General features: G+C 40.6%; 1 long non-coding RNA gene across 4 annotated transcripts; it reads left to right on the forward strand.

Moving 5' to 3' along the window:
• Nucleotides 1-7,677: 7,677 nt before the first annotated feature.
• On the forward strand, nucleotides 7,678-9,861 carry LOC104213144 (uncharacterized). Of its 4 annotated transcripts, XR_011405035.1 has the most exons (6): nucleotides 7,678-7,984; nucleotides 8,092-8,197; nucleotides 8,300-8,482; nucleotides 8,631-8,742; nucleotides 9,516-9,600; nucleotides 9,681-9,861. It is a non-coding gene; the product is annotated as an uncharacterized lncRNA (long non-coding RNA). The 4 variants fall into 4 exon arrangements; XR_011405036.1 differs by lacking the exon at nucleotides 8,631-8,742; XR_011405037.1 differs by lacking the exons at nucleotides 8,300-8,482; nucleotides 8,631-8,742.
• The last annotated feature ends 454 nt before the right edge of the window (nucleotides 9,862-10,315 follow it).

Here is a 10,315-nt window from a genome sequence, read left to right on the forward strand (position 1 = left end):
CCCCCCCCACATCAAAACACACCCAATACCGATCCGAGAAGCATCACAATATACTGTATAAGAACTAGAAGCTGATGGTAGAACTAGAACTGGAGCTGTGGTCAAGGCAGTCTTGAGCTTCTAAAAGCTCGCCTCACACTCATCCGACCACCTAAAAGGAGCACCCTTTTGAGTCAATTTGGTCAAGGGCGATGCAATAGTCGAGAAACCCCGAACGAACCGACGGTAATAACCCGCCAACCCAAGAAAGCTCCAAATCTCTGTAGCTGAGGATAGTCTGGGCCAACTCTGGACAGTCTCTATATTCTTCGGATCTACCTAAATACCCTCACTGAACACAACGTGCCCCAAGAACGCCACTGAATTGAGCATAAAGCTTCTCCTACCTCAACCGCTGCAATACAACCCTCAAATGTTGGGTATGCTCCTCCTGGATACGAGAGTACACCAGGATATCATCGATGAATACGATAACAAACAAGTCAAGATAAGGCCGAAACACACTTTTCATCAAATGCATGAACACTGCTGGGGAATTGGTCAGCTCAAAAGACATCACGAGGAACTCATAATGACCATAATGGGTCCTGAAAGTTGTTTTAAGAATGTCTGTGTCCCTAATCTTCAGCTGGTGATACCCAGACCTCAGATCGATCTTGAAGAACACCCTCACTCCCTAAAGCTGGTCAAATAGATCATCAATACGAGGCAAAGGATACCTTTTCTTGATTGTGACTTTTTTCAACTGCCTGTAATCAATGCACTTTCTCATAGTACCATCCTCCTTCTTCACAAATAGAAATGGTGCACCCCAAGGTGACATATTAGGCCAAATAAACCCCTTGTCAAAGAGTTATTGAAGCTGCTCCGTCAATTCTTTCAACTCTGTCGGTGCCATACCATACAGTGGAATAGAAATAAGCTGAGTGCCCAACACCAAATCAATATCGAAGTCAATATCCTTGTCCGATGGCATGCCCGACAAATCTGCAGGAAACACATCCGAAAAATCTCGCACCACCGAAATAGAATCAATAGAGGGGTCTCTGCACTAACATCCCTCACAAAGGCCAAATAAGAAAGACAACCCTTCCCAACCATCCGCTGGGCCTTTAAGAATGAAATCACTCTACTGGGAATGTAATCTAACGAACCTCGCCACTCAATCCCTGGCAACCCCGGCATCGCCAATGTCACAGTCTTAGCATGACAGTACAAAATAACATGACATGGAGGCAGCCAATCCATACCCAATATCACATTAAAATCAACTATACTAAGGAGCAGTAGATCAACTCTAGTCTCTAATCCCCCAATAGTCACTACACATGACCAGTATATGCGGTCCACAATAATAGTATCACCCACTAGCATAGATACATGAACAAATAAGACTAGAGACTCATGGGGCATGTCCAGATAATGAGCAAAATATGACGACACATATGAATAGGTAGAACCAGAGCCAAATAATATAAAAGCATCTCGATGACATACTGAGATAATACCTATGATCACTATGTCTGAAGCAATGTCATCTGGTCTGCGAGGGAGTGCATAGAAATGGGCCTGACCGCCACCTAATCGGCCTACCCCTCTAGGGCGACCCCTAGTTGGCTGAGCTCCACCCCGAGCTGGGTGGGTGGGTGGTAAAGTAACTGGTGCTGAAGTCGAAGGCTGACCCCTCTGTTGCTGAGCTGGATCTCCCATTAGGCGGGGACACTGCCTCCTGATATGACCAAGCTCTCTACACTCATAGCAACTCCCCGGAGCTAGTGATGGGGACTGAAGGGAGCCCCGAGGACTGGGATAACTAGTAGAAGGACCTGGCATAGATGAGCCCTGACACGATGGAGCACGGGACGTACTCTGAGTTGGAATAACACTTAGATATGAGTGGCCTTGATGTGAACTGTGAGAACCATGGCCAGATGATGCACCACAGTGAACTAGGCGAGCCGTTTGAGCATGCCTGTAAGGTCGACCTCTACCATGGTAGAACTGACCTTCATAAGGAACACCACCAAAACTATCTGATCCATGAGGCCTCTTGGCCTCCCTCTCAACCCGTTCATGGCAGCGGACAGAATCTATCTCCCAAGCAATGTCAACAACCTCATCAAAAGTAGCACCGATCACCCTCTCTATCGTCATAAACACCCATAACTGAAATGTGAGGCCATCAACGAACCTCCTGATCCTCTCCCTATTAGTGGGAACTAGCCAAACTTAATGACGGGCCAACTTAGAAAATCTCATCTCATACTACATCATAGTCATATCATCCTGATGCAACTTCTCGAACTGTCTGTGCAGCTCCTTTATACGAGACTGTGGCAGATATTTCTCCAAGAAGAGAATAGAGAACTCCTGCCATGTAAGTGGCACTGCACCAACCGGATACGCCTCTCATAATCCTCCCACCAAGTGAAGGCAACTCTAGTAAACTGAAAAGTAGTGAACGAGACCCCACTGGTCTCCAAAATACTTGCTGTACGGAGGATCCTCCAACATTTGTCCAAGAAACTCTAGGCATCCTCTCCCTTTGCACCTCTGAAAGATAGAGGCTGGAGCCTCCCAAACCTCTCCAATCTACGTTTCTCATCATCAGGTATGACTGGAACAACATAGTCCTGAGCAACTGCAACCGATTGGGCTGGTGGTGCCCCCGGTGTTTGGAGTCCCTGCATCACCTGCTGGGGTGTGCGGGTGGCGGAGTCTGAGCACCTCTCCCGGCCTGAGAAGTGGCTGCTGCGGCCGAAACAGAGACTGCCTAAGCAAGACTGGTGCACACCGTCAGAATCTGAGCTATGGCCTCCTGAAGACCTGGAATAACAATGGGCACAACTAGTGCCTGAGCTGGTCCCGCTGGTACATCTACAACTGGGACCTGATCCTGAACTGCGGCAACTGGTGGATCTGTAGGTGCTACCCTGGTTGCTGTGCGGGCTGCACCCCTGCCCCTACTACGACCTCTACCACGAACTCGGCCTCTCGCAGCCCCAAGTGGTGGAACTGGTGGCTGTCCATCTTGACTAATAGCACATGTCCTCACTATCTGTGGGAGAATAGAATAACAAAGTTTAGTTACCGAAATCAACAGGTTTGTACGATAAGGATTTGAGAATGTGAAGTTTCCTAAGGGTTCTGCAGCCTCTCGAAGATAAGTGCAGACGTCTATGTACCGATCCGCAAGACTCTACTAAACCTGCTCATGACTCGTGAGACCTATGTAACCTAGGCTTTGATACCAACTTGTCATTACCCAAATACCTAGCCCGCCGTGATGGCGCCTATCGTGGAATTAGGCAAGCCGACATTCTCAATATACTTTCAATATATATTACAGAAATGAGTTAATACAATTAAATTAACTAGAGGTTTACATAACAATAGGGTAAAACCCAAAAACACAGCTGCGAAATAATAGCCCGACATCGGGATGTCACTATGTCATGAGCATCTACAACCAGTCTTGAATCAGAGTTTAAAATAGTCTGTGCCGAATGCCAAAACAGAAAAGAAAAGATAACAAGAAAGGAGAGACAAGGACTGCAGATGCCGACAACATCCTCGTAAGTCTCCGATATTCAACCACGCACGAGATCAACACCCTCTGTGACCAGACACGCCTGGATCTGCACATGAAGTACAGGGAGTAATGTGAGCAGTTCCAACTCAGTAAGTAACATAAACAATTAAGGAACTGAGAAGCAGTGACGAGCTATGCGAATACAGTTCTTTCAGAAATTTCAGTAAAGATTAAACATGCTTTCTAATCCGGCAGTTTTAGGTCAAATCAGTTCAAGCTCAAGTAAGCCAGATATAAAATCTTTAAGAAATTGCACCACAACGAAGATAACAACTAAGTGCAACAACAATTGAAAGCAAGTACAACCTCTCAAGGCAACAGTCACTCAACTCATCTCAACAACTCAATCACTCAACTCTCAGACCTCAATACGCACACTCAATAGGTACCTGCGCTCACTGAGGGTGTACAGACTCCGGAGGGTCTCCTTCAGCCCAAGCTCCATAACGTTGCGGCGTGCACCCCGATCTAATATATATATATATATATATATATATATATATATATATAGAGAGAGAGAGAGATAAGGCTCGTTGCGGCGTGCAACTCGATCCACTATAGATAAATAGCCCTAAGGCTCGTTGTGGTGTACAAACCATTCCAATATATATAAATAGTCCTCAGGCTCGTTGCGGCATGCAACTCGATCCATATACTCACATAGCTCATAGCTCGGCACTCAGGCCCCATCTCAATCACCAACCTCTCTAGTCCCCCGGGCTCTCAGAAATCATAGAAATAATCCCAAACAGAGATAATAACATGTATCAACAAGAAATAAGAAGAGACGAAGGTATAATACGCATGTATAATCATGACTGAGAACAAAACAACAAATGATTTCTAACATGAATTACAGTCAAATTTCCTTAAAACAGAGAGAATATGTAGTTAACAGAAAGCTATTCGACTTTACAGTCTCATGGGATGGACCAAGTAACAATCCCTTTGATGCACGCCCACACGCCTGTCACCTAGCATGCGTGTCACCTATAAAATAGTCACAAGACACCAAAATCCGGGGTTACATACATTTATAACTGTTACTTAGCTCGGTCCGAGCAAAACTCTACTCCATAATGCCCTTTCCTCGCGAGTCGACCTCCGAATGTCCCGAATCTAGCCATAAGCAGTACAATACAATTAATATAGGCTAAAGGGATCAATTCCACAAGAAAACTACTAAATTAGAGCCAAAAATCCGAAATTGGCTTAACCTGGCCCTGAGCCCACGTCTTGAAATCCAACAAAAGTCACAAAATCCGAAAGACCATTCACTCACGAGTCTAAACATACTAATATTACTCAAATCCGATATCAAAATCTCATTCAAAACCTCAAAAATCTAACTCAAGGTTCTTCTACTTTTCCCCCAATTATTCATCCCAAATCACAAACTAGATGATGAAATTAAGAATATAATCACAAAATTTAGTCAAAATCACTTACCCCAAACATTCACGTGAAAATCTCTTCAAAAACCGCCTCTCACCAAGCTCCCAAATCAATTTTTATGTTATGAACTCAAACCCTCATTTTGAACATTTAAATCTGTTGCCCAGCTATCCTTCATCGCAAACGCGGGCATCCTCCCGCGTTATCATAGCACAAGCCAACCATCCCCTCAAATTTGTCTTACGCGAACGCGGTTGCTCCTACGCAAATGCGTACCTCTACTATTTCCATCCTACGCGATCGTACTCTACCTTATGCGACCGCAAAGAGCAAAGCGTGCATTCTATAGTCGCTTCGCTTCCCTTACGGGAACGCGGACCGCACCTCGTGTCCATGATAGCCCGACTCAATTGGAGGTCGCATATAACAAATTTACCAGATACCCTCAATAAACCTACGCGATCGAGGACCCACTCATACGATCACGTATAAGAAACCAGAAGAAATGCAGAAGACACCAAAAATGATCCGTTACCAACTCGAAACTCACCCGAGACCCTCGGGACCTCACACAAACATACCAACAAGTCCCAAAACCTCTTACAAACTTAGTTAAATCCTCAAATCGCCTCAAATAACACCAAAAATATGAATTACATCCGGATTCAAGCGTAATAAACTTCTAAACTTCCAAATTCCACAAACGACGTAAAAACCTATCAAACCACGCTCGATTGACCTCAAATTTTGCACACAAGTCATAAATGACACCACGAACCTACGCTAATTGGCGAAAATCAATTCCGACCCTGATATCAAAATTTTGCCAGTCAAATTGCCAAAATTCCAATTTTTGTTGATTTTACTACAAACCTCCAAATCACATTTCGGACGCACTCCTAAGTCCAAAATTACCTAACAGAGCTGACGGAACTATTAAAATTCAAATCCGAGGTCGTTTACACATAAGTCAACATCCGGTCAACTTTTCCAACTTAAACTTCTAATTAAGAGATTAAGTGTCTCAATTCACTCCGAATCACTCCGGACCCGAACCAACTAATCCAGTTAGTTACAATACAATCGTAGAACACAAAAGAAGTAGGAAATGGGGGAACGAGGCTACAACTCTCAGAACGACCGGCCAGGTCGTTATAGGGCACGAGTGTTGGCTTTATTGACTTTTCAAGTGGAGTTGAGAATTGGTTAAATTAATTAATTATGGGTATTAGAGTATATTTGTGTTGATTTGCACATTTGTCTGACTAGTGTTGAATCAACGGGCATCGATTCAAGGTATTAGAGAGATGTTGAAGTCGGTTTTGGAACTTCGGAGCGAGGTGAGTCTCCTGTCTAACCTTGTGAGGAAGAAACTACCCGCTAGGTGATATTTATTGTTATGTGCAACTAGTTGTGGGTGATACATACGCACGAGGTGACGAGAGTCCGTACGTAGCTAAAGTATATTTATGTTTGGGTAGACTTAGGACTAAATCGTGTAATAATTAAATTACGTGAACTCGTTCTGTTAGCTTAATTAATTAAAGTTATGACTGAAATTGATTTAGAATAAATATATGTATACTAGGCCAAGCCTTATCACTTTAAGTTGTGGGAGAGTTAGTTGAGAAACGGTAAAGATTATATTCATTTTGTGCTCATGTACTGTATTGTAAACACGTGTCTTGTAAGTCGATAACTTCCTTCCTTTCTTGTGTAGCGGATCGAATGCCTCGGCAGTATATAGATGCATCTATGATTCGTGCCGCACGACCCTCGGTAGTGTACACATATTCTGGATCAAGCCAAACGACCTCGGCAAAATCGTGCGTTATATCGCTAGCAGTCCGAATATTCACGAGCTAATCTTCCCACTGATGCCCGACTTTTTATATGGTATCCCCTATTTATTTGATATTAGCACTTGACATTTATGAGCTGTTAATGTAGAATACAATATTTACAAATTCCTACCTTAAAATAAATAAACAAAAATTATGAAATTACAGATTTACTCCACTACTGTTGTGCACTTCATACTTTTTGTGAATTATCATTTATTTATTTAGACCTTTAGTAAGTGTCAATGTCGACCCCTCGTCGCTACATCTCCGGGGTTAGGCTAGATACTTACTAGGTGCACGTTGATTTACGTACTCATGCTACATTTCTGCACTAAATGTGCAGGATCTGACAGGTTATTTGATATCTTGGCGCGTAGACGCATTTGTTGAGGAGACTCTATGTGAGCTGCAATTTAGGCTACGCATCGCAGTCCACCGAGTCTCTAATGTACTATTTATTTTATCCGGTCTTATTTACATCCGGTACATATGTTGTATTATTGTCGTACTCCTTAGAAAATGCTGATGTAACGGTTATATAACCGTTGCTATAGATGGTCTATTGCAACGGTAGCAACTAGACCCTATTGGAATGCTTTCGTAACTAAATCGTTGCATTAGTGAAATAAGCGTTTCTATAGAGGAACTTGCTGTAACGGTTATTACAACCGTTGCCATATAAAAATCTACAAAAACGATTTTTCAGAAAAAAAATTTATTGGGACGATATTCAATTCCCTCCTAATTTTCCCGCTTCTAATTTCCCAATTTTTAAGTAGTTTTCATTTTGTTTTTTAGCTTTTTGGTTTTACTTAAAACCTAAAGACTAACGCTTGTACTTCGAACATATAGAAACTCTATCCACTCTTAAGCATTGTTGCTTCAAACAGATCCAAACTCTTAAGATAAACCCTAAAATTTGTCAATAGCGCTCTTAGAGTATTTGTGCTTCGGGCTACATATCTCTCGAGATATCCAAACAATTTTTATTCGCAGCACAAAGAAATGACGCTCTCAAATCTGATGTTTAAATATTTGAACAGTGGCGAACGAATCTCTCAACTCTTTTCCATCTTCTACATTCTTCGCTTGAATTGAAAATAAGAGAACCCAAAACCCGGCCTTCATTTCTTGATTTTCAATATTTTTTCAGGTATTTCTAATTTCTTGTTCTATAAAGGATTATTCACTAAAATTTCTTTGTATATGACAGGGTTTTAGATTTTTGTGTTTGTTGAAAGTTTCTTGTTCTGTAAACAGAATCGATTTTGTGCCTTCAAATTTATCTCTATCTCTTGAAGGCAGGGTTTCGAATTGCATCATTGTTTCAATTGCATTGGTCGTCATCTGATTATTTTAATTGTGGGTATGGTATTTTTATTTTATTTCAAGAAAAAAGTATTGTTTATTCTCTTAAAGTTGCCTTCATTTCCACGACTAATTTAGATTTGCTGCTTATGAAATTCAGTTTGGTAAAACAACAGATCTAGATTTGAAGTGATTGAGACTTCAAGTCTGGCTGAAATTTCTTTATTTGAGAAAAGAACTTATGACTTGGATGAAATGAACTGCAATGAAGTTCTGTACAATTTGTGTGAACTTAGACATTTAAGGAGGAGAAAATTCCAAGAATGCGGAACTAGCCACAAAGGTAGTTTTATGTGTATAAAAATGCATTGAGCTATTTTATGCATATTCTTTTGGAAAACCATAGATTTATATGTTTCTAACATTAATTTAGTTCATTCAGTTAGTGATATTGGACTTTGTCTCAAGATTTTGTGTATTTGGTTTGACAGTTTGGAGTATATGTCATGTCTATGCTCCTTTTACCTATGCACAAGTTCTACATAGATTCATGTCTATGTAAACTTTTACAAACTTCCTTTTCGGCGTCAGTAAATTTAGCTAGTAAGTATTTTGTCTTGGGTTTGGACAAGTAGCTATTTATCCATGTTTATTTTTCAGCAACTATTTTTTCTCTATATTAGGTTGGAATAGTAGTTTTGCCTGAAGTCATACTTTAGGTTGGCTAAAGTCTCTTGTTGAGATTTGACCGTAGAAATAATCTATAAATGTGAAAATGTATCAAGAATCCTTTTTGAGTTATTTTTTATTTCAGATAACTGTTCATGCTATATTTCTCCTTGAATTGAAAATGCAAATCTTTGAATAAGTCAGAGGCTGTATGTTGATGGTTGGTTGTCCCATTGCTCGCTTATTAGCTGATAGATGTAACTTGTTGGAGCTTATAAAGTCTATATTTAGTCCAACTTTCATCATGAATGGGTTCTGTTGTATAAATATAGGATCCATTTCATGAGTAGTTACTGTAAAGATTAAGTGATGTCTTCCATGATTTGGATATGTAGCTATTTATCCGTGTTATCAAAGGGCTGACTGATATGGTGTTGGTGTCAAAGTTTATGATTTCTTCTTTACGATTTAGATTCACGGCCATTTATATATGATAAATTGTTGTCCTTTTTCATTTTTTTGGGAGAGCAAAGAGGAAGAGATGATTTGGGATCTCTTGATTATGTGCTTATGTATTTTATTAGAGGAAGGTTGGACTGTATAGTTTTCTTTACCATATTTTTGAGCGTGTCCTCTTTCTTCTTACTTAGTGCAAATTTCGGTAATTTTCTTGTTTTCTGACTTGTGAAAGTTTATTCTTGGCTTAGTCTTCTATGGCAGGGACTGAAAGTTAGTACCACAAAGTAGAAATACGATAAGACAAGTGACAAAAAGATGTAAATACCAATAGAGGTACCTACCTCACCTCTTGAATTTTGAGGCACTACTCCTTCTGAATGTTTTACTTAATAATTTATTTTCGTCGTTTCTAGGAGGATCAAATGAGCAAGGATGAAAGCAGCGAAGACACTACTTAGAGTTATGGGATTGTTCTTGAAAATATTCGTGTATTCTGATATTTTAGAAATTCTTTATTTTGAATTTTGATTACTTTTGGGAATTATGTATGCTTTTTAATTGTTGGACAATGTTAGAAATTTTACTTCTATAAAAGTCTCAAATGCAAATGGCTTCTATAAATTGTTGTAAAGCCTTAACAAACCGTTGCGATAGCTTCAATATATTGTTGCAATAGCTTCAACAAATCGTTGCAATAGATTCAATTAGCCGTTGCCATAGCTCCTAATGGTTGTTGCAATATGTAATTCAAACTGTTCCTATAGCATAAAAACCGTTACATAAAGTGATATTGCCACGACTTTGAACCGTTCCACTTTGATTAAACAAGCGTTGCACTAGATAGTTCTATATCGACGGTTCAAAACCGTTGCAATAGATAAACATATAGCAACGACTTGCAACCGTTACAGAAACTGTTGCAATAGACCTATTGGCACGCGACTTGATGAAACTGTCCCTAAACTGTAGCAGTAGACTTATTGCAACTGTTTCTTGGCTATTGCAACGATATCTGAGCCGTTGCGATAGCCCTATTTTCCAGTAGTCT

Source organism: Nicotiana sylvestris, chromosome 2 (genome assembly GCF_000393655.2).
Source record: "Nicotiana sylvestris chromosome 2, ASM39365v2, whole genome shotgun sequence".
NCBI classification, from domain to species: Eukaryota; Viridiplantae; Streptophyta; class Magnoliopsida; order Solanales; family Solanaceae; genus Nicotiana; species Nicotiana sylvestris.